The following is a 10904-nucleotide window of genomic DNA, read 5'->3' on the forward strand; positions in this document are numbered from 1 at the left end:
CAGATGGCCAAACTAAAAAAATCTGTTCACTTTCAAGTATAAAATATTCCTGGGACTGTAGAGACAACATTGCTGATTATAAATGACATCTGAAGAGTCAAACTAGATGTTGCAATGTAAAAAATGCCAAACATTATCTGCAGATAATCTGAAATGTCTTAGCATAGTCTAAACACAAAAAAAGTTGTCACTGAGGAAAAGATATCCAGCTGTAATAACTGAAATTCCAAGAAAAAAAAGTAATAGAGCCATTGTTATAAAAATCCTTGGTCATCTTTGGTATTTGATAAATATAAAAGGATATATTTGAATGACAGTGGAAACTTTATCATGCATTATATCTCTTTCTGCAATTGAATTAATTCAGAGAAACTATACAATAGGATTGAAAGGCATTATGTATTCATTTTTAATTAAAAATATTGATTCAGAATAAAGTAGGCTAATTGTTAGCAATTTACAACAGTGGGGAGGGGTTTGACTTCCGGAGCTCTGTTCTAGGTGTCCTCAGCTATGAGGTGCATGAAGCGTTTTGTCTAACCTCCACATAAAATATCCTTATGCCCAGCCTTGCAATGATCTCACTGGGCAGTTTTCTTAAGTAGCACTATAAGCCATGTTCTCTTTTGAAATTGCAGGTATACTCAAGTGTTTCTTCTGTGCGTGTCTCCCTGCTACACCAGTTACAAACTCATCATCAAGTCTGTTTGGGTTTTAGACGTCTTCCATGAAAGAGGCTTTCATGTTGCTCAGGTTGTCAGCAGATAGTTAGATCAGCTGCAAGATAGATGGGGGTAAAAATGCTATTATCACATCACCTAAAGGTGTGCAGACTTAAAATACATTTGAAATCACGACTTCTGTTTTTCTCCTATCTACCAAGGACTGCAAAGGGCTTTTATGCTGGAAAAACATTTGACTTACAGCTTTCATTTATTAATTAAAAATCTGCAAAAATAAGAGGATCATTTTTAACATTTGGTTTGCTGAATTTTCCTCCATAGGAGTGAGCCCTCACATTTGATCATTCATTATACTTTGCTCATTCAGAGTCTGTGGATAATGTGCTATTTTAGTCAAGTTTTTTCCACAAGAGTGACTTGCATTACCAAAAATGTTCAAAAGGGAAAAAAAAAAAAAAAAATCAATGAATATTTCATCTTACATGTAGTGCTTGTTCTTTTTTATTCTTAAAAAAAAAAAAAAAAAAAGTGCAGAAATTGCGTACTATGCAAGTATTTTAAACTTAATGAAAGCTCAAGAGCATATCAGAAAAATTCTGTGCTTTCTTTGATAAAAACTCATGAGAATTTGTTTTGGGTCCCTATAACAGAAACTTAAGCTCTTTTCAGCACTAGACAACGACTGACTTTGTAGGTCAAATTCCCTTAGATTTACTTGTCAGGCAACTTTGTATCATTCATATGTATCAATTGTATCATCAGTTTAAGCTCTTAGCCACTGTATCAGAGTTCCTTTATTTTATTTGCTCAGTTCAAAATGAAAAATGCTTTCAACATGTTTTCCATTTTAAAAGCTATTTGGTAGTGGTCTAAATAAACTTGCAATTGTATTTCACTTTATAATTCTAAAGCTATACATTATTACAATTGAAATGACAATGGCTAACCATAGCTCTCTGATTGTGAGTGGTGAGATTGTGACTGCTGTGATAATCCATACCCTGCAGATAACTAAAAGAAAATAATGTCTTCAGATGTCAAACTGCTGAAGGGTCCTGGATAACCTCGTCCACAGCCCTACCAGATTACATATTTCTGTTTCTATTAAAAAAAGACTCTATCAAGCGCATTAAAGCACCTGGATAGAGATTATTAGAACATAATAATGGTATAAGACGCATACTTTTCCCATAGCTGATCGGGCTATGGAAAAGGAATCGCAGAGATGCACATACATGCATGCCTGCACCAGCAAATGGTGCAGGTAAAGGGTTAGTGTTAGTTCAAACACAAACAGAAATAAGAAGAATGGATAAAAACCAATCACGGAGCCTATGCCAAAAAATAAAATTAACAGAGAAAATCTTACAGTTTGCTGAGGGGGTTGACATCTAATCCTAGTGGCAAGACGTCTGGCAGTATGATATGAACATTCTGACTGAAATGGCTCAAGTCAAGATTTCTGTCTCCTTTTTCTTTCTGGGTGGAAGAGCAGAGGAAAATGGAGGATGGGATAGGAAGGGGAGGAGACAACTACTATTACAGTTCCATGTCTGGAGCATCAAAGCACAAAAGACATTCTGTGTTGATGTGAGCGTAACACTTGCATTTTGAGATGAATAGTATCAGTGATGGAAGTCAAAACCAGAATGTCACACACCTGTAAGTCCTATTGAATTTTGCTACTGTTAATTATGAATATGTATTTTTTAAATGTATATTCGGAACTAAAAAATCATATTTTGCTGCTTTGACAAACTCTCAAACTTCTTACAGCAAAAGCTGTGAGGTTTGGCAGGGGGGTGTCCCTATAATTCTTAACAGAAACTAAATATTCCTGTTTCTTAGGTCTAAGAGCTCTTCACAAAACTCTATTTGTTATACATTTTTACATATTAATAAATGCATTTGTATTATGAGTTAAATATTTTTGCAATTATTTCAGTGTTTCTCTTTATTTTTACTATCCAGAGCCAGAATTTCCTAGACATTCTTGTGCTTTGAATTCACAGGTTAGAGTCTCAGTACATCTCATTTTGAATCTCTGTTGCTGTTAATATATTTGAAATTGCTTCTGCTTTCGAGAGAGGCTTTCCTACAGATCAAAAGTCCAGAGAAATTTGCAAGGAAGTTATTTTGGCTGTAACAATCTCCTACCCAGCTGTCATTCTCACTCTCCTGTATTTTTTGTTAGCAAACAGAGATCAAAATACATCCAACATTAGTAATTTCTCAAAACATATAGCTGTTTCCTAACAGCATTTGAACATAAAAGTTGAATGATGTAACCAGTGACACGATAGCACAGTGAAACATCCAACCAGTCCATGACTGACATTTCTGATGGTTAGGCCAATTTCTGTATGTGAAAATCTATGACAAGTTACTGTCTATTACACATTTCCATTTAAGAGAAAAAAAAATATTTTCCTTGTATCCCATAATCTAGATTTTCAAAGTATAAAACTGAATTTGTTAAAAAAACACTTTTTCTCAAAGTCTGCTGTCAGATTTGGGTATATCAGATGGTTTTGTCTGGCAAGAAAATTTAAAGAAAAATGACCTGTTAAAAACAATTATTGTTATCTAATACAAACCATTGCTCTTAAGGGCATGAGCCAACCAAGTCACTTTGAATAGGAATAAACATTCACTATCGGCTTTCTGTTCCCTTCAGCTAAACATCCAGATTCTGCTTTTTGATCAAAACTGTATCAAATGAAGACATTCCATGTAAAATACCTGTCTGGTAAGCAAATGTGACTGATGAGATTGTGAAAGTTCATATGTTTGCTTTATATGAACTTATTTCTACCTTAGTTGAGGCAGTGAATTCCAAAGTGTAATTAACTTATGTATTTATTTGTTTAAATTGTCACTTATTTACTGAATCGAGCTTTTCTTGTAGTTTTTACTAGAATAAAAAGGTAACTAGGGTCACCTGATTTGTCTTCTTTATATGATACATACCTTTGTAACAATTGAGATCTAAATTCGAAAACCACAGCTTTTTATTACTAATTACCTGTTGTATCAATGAAACAAGTGAAAGATCATGTTTCATTGCCCATATTAATTCTGTTCACTCTGATATTGCCTGGAAGAGTTGGTGCACCTCATGTCTTTGTTCCCACTGGGCCACTTGTACCTAAATCAATCCTCTTTTGATCTGCCTGAGAGGAGAAAATGAGCGCTCCATGTAGGTAATTATATATAATCTCCTAGATAATATAATACAAAGACTACATAAACATATACATAAAACCAAATGAATACATATATTTATTTACATATATAGGCAAGCCTCAAAACATGTTGCATGAAGATACATAGATATATGAAGATACATAAGATACTTATGAAGCAATAAAGATTTGCTTATTCTTGAAAGTCAATTAATAAACTATTTTTTAAATCACAGTAAATAAGTGAATGGTGCATACTTTAAAATTAAAGCCATTAGGAATATCCGGAATTTTGAGCTACAAATGCAGTGATACCCACAACGTACAATATCTTCTCCAACAGCATTAGAAAGACAAAAAACTGTGAAAATGTGTAAAATAAAATGGAAAGTTGAGCTCTAATGACAGAATTGACTGCCTAACAATGTTTTTCAGACAAATGCACAATGAACTAAACCATCTTATCTGCCAGCTTTGGGAAACGTGGTGATTAAGACCTATGCTAATTGTGTGTGAGAAAACTGCTTCACACGCAGCTCTTAAACATATGCATATGTGGCTCTCCATAATTTTCTACTGAGGAAACTGAGCTACTGAAAAGATCCATTTTGTAGTGGATATTTCCAACTCAAAAAGGGGAGCTTATCTTAAGAATTTGATTAATTCCATTGGCACCATCAGAGGCTTTACAATCTCCTATTTGTCAGAGGTTTTTTTTACTTTGCAAACCTCTGAACAGATCAGAATATGACATTTACAGAATGACTTCAATGAGTCATTCTGCAAATTACTTCTTCATTCAGCCTCTCTAGGATAACCCAGTCCTGCATTCCAGAATGGAAATACAAGGAAATAATCAGCTGTGTCTCCCGTCATTATGACATTGACTGCACTTCCATACAGAGGTCTCAGATAGTAATTACAGATCTGTTTTACTGAGCATTCACCCAATGTAATACACTAAAATGTATTTTTACATTTTTCTCATATAAAATTAGTCCTTTTGTTTCATTATGAAGCTATTTAGTATTCAGTTGCCTTTTTATCACTTAATGCAAAAACAAAGAGAAAACAAACAACACAATGCTAACAAGGACTGAAGTGTCTCTATAGGCACAAGAAATACCATGGATGTACTGTGTTGTCATTCTTTGCCTTGCAAAATATAATCTCACTTATTCATTCCCCAGGATTAAAGGCTATGAATGTCTTTTCTGCATTATCTGTGTCTTACTGCATAGAAATATCCCTTTGAACATAGAATAAATTTTTCTCTTTGTGGCCGGAGCCATGCAGTTATATATATTTAATGTCTAAATTCTTAGAGTCATGCTCATTTCTGATTCTCCAGAAAATAGGATAAACCTCTGTAATATTAATATCTGTTACCCACCTTTAAAAATAAATTCTCATTGATTACATCCATTCAAGCACTGACCGCAACTTGTAGCAAGCTTTATTAAAAAAAACAAAAAAAACCTCGAAAATAAACAAACAAAAAAAAAAAACCCCACCCCGAAACAGTTTTAAAGAAATAGTATTTTCTGTTGGAATCTTTTAAAATTATCTTTCTATTTCCGAAATAACCATTTACAACACACCTCCCTTTTCTCTCTTCACTTTTTTTTTATTTTTGTCTCTTCCTTTTCCCAGTCCTTTCCCTTTTCCTTTGACTTCTACTCTTTCAGGGTAACTTTTGCTGATCAGATTCTGCCCTGATGTAAACTTGGGATGGCCTTGCTATTTTTTGTTCAGGATACAAAGCATGAGCATCAGAATTCCACAAAACCTGCAGGGAACACCCTGCACTGCAAAGTGACTTGTGCTGACTAAAATACATCAGCTGGGGAAGGAGAGTGTGCAAAAATCACCCCTCTTTTTCTTCCTACAGCAAATGTTACGTTCCTAGATTCTACACTCAAGAGCAGCATCAAATATCTCCTTATGTCCCTTGGTCTGGATGCAGCAAACATTTAAATACCTTATGCACACAGTTATTCAACAGAGTGCTTTACTTACGTAAATTGATTCCTCACCCTTACATAAATATTCTTAATTACTTGACGTGAATTACAAGTGCATGTATCGGTATTGGCTGAGATTCTGTGTATGTACCTTCTTGGGAACAGCCACTTCTTACCACAATTAATTTAATGGAAAATTACAAACTGAAACAACCCACAATTTAATACTGCAGTGTATGAATTATTAAACTTTAATTACAGTTGCTTTAGGTTTTTTAATCATTCAAGTCAATGCTTATAGTCTTAAGTGCTACACATCTTGAATATTTCATCTGTTGATAGTTCAGATTAGCACTAAGCCAAAGTCTTCTAAGGCACTTTGTGAATTTTAGAGCATTCATACCAGAAATTATCTAGAGGGCTAAATGTGTCATTGTTAAATCCTTCACACATTGTGCCTATAACTCAGAAAAAGGCATGATGCTTCTTCACAGGAGACGTTTCAGACAATTCTCATGTAGGGAAAAGAGGCAGTGCCATAAAATTTTCCATTATTTTTCTCTCTGATGTAGGAACAGAAAAAGTCATGGCTAGAAAGTGATGCATTCTGCCAGCTTTTGACAGTATTGAACATGCTTTGATCTTCACAGTAAAATGTCAGCTTTGCTTTCCTTCCTAATATCCAGCAAGTAGTACTCTGGCCACCTAGGGATCAAACCAAGAAAGTAGACTTTCTCCAGGAAAGTCTACTAAAGCTGGTTTTAGACCATGCAAGCCCTAAAAATAGTCAGATAAAACAAGATTTTCAAAACCTCAGCTTAAGGTTTCTCTTGATCTTGGCCTTTGTGTCAACTTTATTTGCTAGACCCTGCTCATCTTTGTTACAAATCCTTCCATTTCCTTTGATCCTCACCTCTCTACCCAGTGGGAAGCCAGAGCACCACTTGACCTGGTAGTAGAGAGGGTGACCACAACACAGATCTCTCTGTTTCCCCAAGTCTTGAAACAAAATCCCTGCTCCAATAGAAGGTAGGATTTCACCCCTAGTCTGGCAATCTTTTTCCTTGCCACAGAATAAATCCTGTAAGTGTTAATGGTTCAGTATCTTCAAGCCAATGACCCGCATAGCTCAAGTACTTCCTAATACTTTGAACTGTGTACAAATGTACTTCCTTTACTACCTTTCGTGTAATATTATTTCCAGTCAGTGACCAGCAATCCAGACATGCTTAATATGCAATTTTGCAATATTTAACATGAATTTTATTAACACCACATAGTAACACAAAGGTGTCCTCAGAGGTTAGGACTCTCTCCTCTGTATTCTGAAGGAGACAGTGTAGTAGCAAAGAATAAAATAGTGCAGAAAGCTGCTGTCTTGGAGAGGAAATGAGAGGGACTGTTTGATGCAACAAGGAAAAGTTCCGGTTTCTTTGTGCTGTGAGCTATGATAGTCACAAAGGTCTAAACTACACTCCCTTTGAAACTCAACTATGCAGTCAGTCCTGAAAGCAACTTGAATTGAAAGTGTGAGGTTAGTCCAAACAATTTTGCTAGGCTGGGTGGCTGAATTATTTAGAATTTGCTTTTCCTAAAATTTCCAGCCATGGATCCTCAAGACTGCTAAAGTAAAAGCTGTGGGATTTACTTTTTCCTCTGTCGTGAGAAAAATGAAAGATGCTATATGACACAGAATCTGGAGCTCCAGCTAAAATATGAGAAAGGAGTCAATGTAAGTTTTTACATTCACCTTTCCTCTCCAAAAAAGCTCTACTGTAAAACTAGTACTTACAGCCCTTCCTTGCTGATTTTCAAAAATGGAGTAGTTCATTATAGAAACTACTGCACTTGCGTGGGAAAATGTGTTACTTACTCAGCCCCAACACAACCAGTCCAAGTGGCAGCCACTTTACATCCCTGGTGTAGCAGTTGAGACAGGCTGAGTCTAATTGAATAAGATGGTAGCTCCTTTGGTCTTAACACTTCAGCTGTGCCTGGGAGATATGAAATATATCTGAAGCTGTTGAAACAAACTGTGAACAGAAACAAGATTTCCAGGATTAACAGAACACTGTGGGGTTTTTTCCCCCAAAGTGAAAATTCTTATTACAAAGTGAAATGCTTTCTTTCTATTCAAATATTAACTAAAGACTTCACAAATTACAAAACTTGATATTATACTGAATGCCATGATTCCCATGGAATTGAAATTGGTCGTAAAATCGACTTGAAGAAGATGACATAGTTTAAAGTGAATGCATCTATGACCATTTCATGTTCATGAAAAACAACACTATGTTTCTTTCACTTGGGGAAAACACTTCAAAAAAAAACTTTGAGACTGTAAGAACAAGATTTTCTTGGTTTCAGTAGAAGAAATCATAAATTCTGTAGATCCAGGCATTTAAATGCCTGTAGAGATGCTTACAACTTTATTAAAAATGAACTGAAAAATAAGCAGGAACACCGTATGCCAAAAATGTCATAAACCAGAAAAAATCTCTCCCAAACCCCTCTCCTGTTTATATTCAAAATCTGTCTAAGCTTCATTCACTAGAATAGAACACTTGCACAACAGCCAGTTGGGGATGTAACACAAGATGTGAGTACAATGTTGTTATCTATTCAAACTCAGAAATAAGAACATAAAAAGCACAGAGGTGAGGCCACAGGCAAGACCCTTAATCCTTGCAATGCCCTGCAAATTATATCATGTAGCATATGCTTGAGGTGGCAGAGAGAGCCCTACTTTGACGACATTTAATGATACAGGAGCCCTCCCAAGAAGGTCACGTTTCTGCTCCTCCCCATTCCGTGGAAGGTCAGAGCTTCCTTCAGCAAATTACCCTTTTGGATCCAACTGGCTTTTTTGTATATTTAATAAAAAGTGGTCAGAATGAAAATGAAACATATTTGATTTACCAAATAAACTTGCTAAATTTGCACTGACGTTTGACCTGAATATTCTTTTTAAGTTTGGTTCATATGCCAAAGGATAAACCCAACTATTCATACAGCTTTACTGAAAGCAGTTCTGTTGTCACCCTAATTATAGAATCACAGAATGGTTTGGCTTGGAAGGGACCTTAAAGATCATTTAGTTCCACACCCCCACCATGCGTAGGTGGAACTTCCACTAGACCAAGTTGCTCAAAACCTCATCCAATTTTCTAAAAATAGAAAACAAGTATCTTTTACCTCAGTTCCAAAGACCTGACATAACCCCCACATTTCATGAGAAACATGCATGCCTTTGATTCCTATGTGATTCCCAGGATAAGAAGATACATGTTTCATACAGTGACCAAGCACTATAAATAACAGAATTTCAGCCCAGTGAAGCAACTGAAGTAACAGTTATCAGAAGAACAACCATCAGACAATAGTCACTCCACCTCTGACCTTTCAGATCTCAGTTCCCTACTTACACAGCCCTGAACCCAACCAGACCCTCTGCTAACTCTTTTTTTTCCCTGCCTCCGTCTTCTTCTTTCCATCTCAGCACTATCCCTTGAAGCTTCTCACAACACAGTGTCCATCATGGAGATGGAACTGCACAGCCAGAGCAGGACGTTAAACCATAGAGCCATAGAACTGGACCTCCACAGACATTTACCAGAACTTTTTTAGGACATGTCAAGGAGCAAAAAAATTCTAACTAAACAGCATAAGCTAAAAGGAAAACAATGTTTTATATCCTTCACATTTTCTTTCACTTCTACTAGCCCAGCCTTTTCTCTCCTGATCCTAAATTCCTCCTCCTACCTTAATTTGTATATGTGTTTAACACAGTTCTATTATAACCAGGACATAACAAGAGACAGAGGCAGGAACCAAAAACTTCCTTTGCCTTCCACTGGCCTAGGGAGAGAAACTTCTCATCTCTTCTCCACCACACTCTGCTTCATAGTGACCAGCTGCAACGAGCAAGAGAGAGCATTTCTTCCACAACATGTTTCGGACATACCTCACAGAAGTAGGACACATGATTTTGAACACGTTCTGATTAGGAGGACGTGGATCCCATTTCCTGTTTTCCAGATAGGTGCTCTGATCCCAAGATAGTTACCCATCTATGAGATGGGTAACTATAAGAAGCAGCAGAAAACCCAGTTTGTGACCAGGGAATTTTTAATGGGACTCTCTCTCCACAGGCAGGCTCTTTAAGTTTTAATTTTTCACAGTTCTCTGATGTAAGTTTCTCATGCATGTGTAAGCCTTGCAGCATGTGCCAAGACCCGATGTTAAACCTATGCCTTGGCTGAGGGGCCCTCAGCTTCAATCATGGCAGAGGAACTTGTAAAACACTCTAATTTTGTTTACCAAGGTGTAAGTAATGAGAAATCAGTTCCATCCATCCCCATGTATGTGCATTTGGGCAGCATTCTTGCATGTGCGAAGTCTTACAGTCTGAGCTTGTCAGTGCGAAGTTTGTTTTTCTGTAAAGCAGTTTACTGGGTGCTCAGAATTTTAGTTAATCATTAACTGTCTTTTCAACTCATCATCTTTCACAAACACTTCAGTGACCTTTTTGATTGTGCTAAATAGTAGGAAAGTTTTCTCTCCCAGTGAAAAACTGCAAAAGAATACTATTTTGTATGCCTGTTATACTTTCAAGAAGCTATTTACTGATCAGGGCAATCCAGGTGGATTGACTAAGGGGTTTAGATTACTAACATTTAACTGAAACACTCAGTTCCAGCCACAGAGAAATCCAGCTAAATCTGAGACTGCATAATCAGGGACTGATTTGTCAGGGCTGTTTATATAAATTATATTCTTAATTATAGCCAAAAAGCTGTCTATTAATAAGTGTACAGGATGCATCCCACTGCAACTGTGATCTGCTATTGGCAGTTCTCACAGCCTGAATCACAGATTTCTCAATATTCAGTGTTCCTTTGAGCTTCCATAAAAACAATGCACAAGTACTGCCTAGCATTTAGAGTTACCAAGTAAAAATATAAACACAAGCATTAAAAAGATTGTAAATTAACCAAATTCAAAATGAAGAAAACAGTAGTATTTTGAAACCAACCTCAGTATTTTGGTGTTATTTTTCCAGTGTTGTA

General features: G+C 36.2%; 1 long non-coding RNA gene across 1 annotated transcript; it reads right to left on the reverse strand.

Moving 5' to 3' along the window:
• Nucleotides 1–452: 452 nt before the first annotated feature.
• Nucleotides 453–7808, reverse strand: LOC115610815. The gene is made up of 4 exons (XR_003992345.1): nt 7706–7808; nt 3709–3856; nt 2053–2162; nt 453–777 (listed from the first exon to the last, which is right to left on the reverse strand). It is a non-coding gene; the product is annotated as an uncharacterized LOC115610815 (long non-coding RNA).
• Nucleotides 7809–10904: the final 3096 nt, after the last annotated feature.

This window comes from Strigops habroptila, chromosome 7, assembly GCF_004027225.2.
Source record: "Strigops habroptila isolate Jane chromosome 7, bStrHab1.2.pri, whole genome shotgun sequence".
NCBI lineage: Eukaryota > Metazoa > Chordata > Aves > Psittaciformes > Psittacidae > Strigops > Strigops habroptila.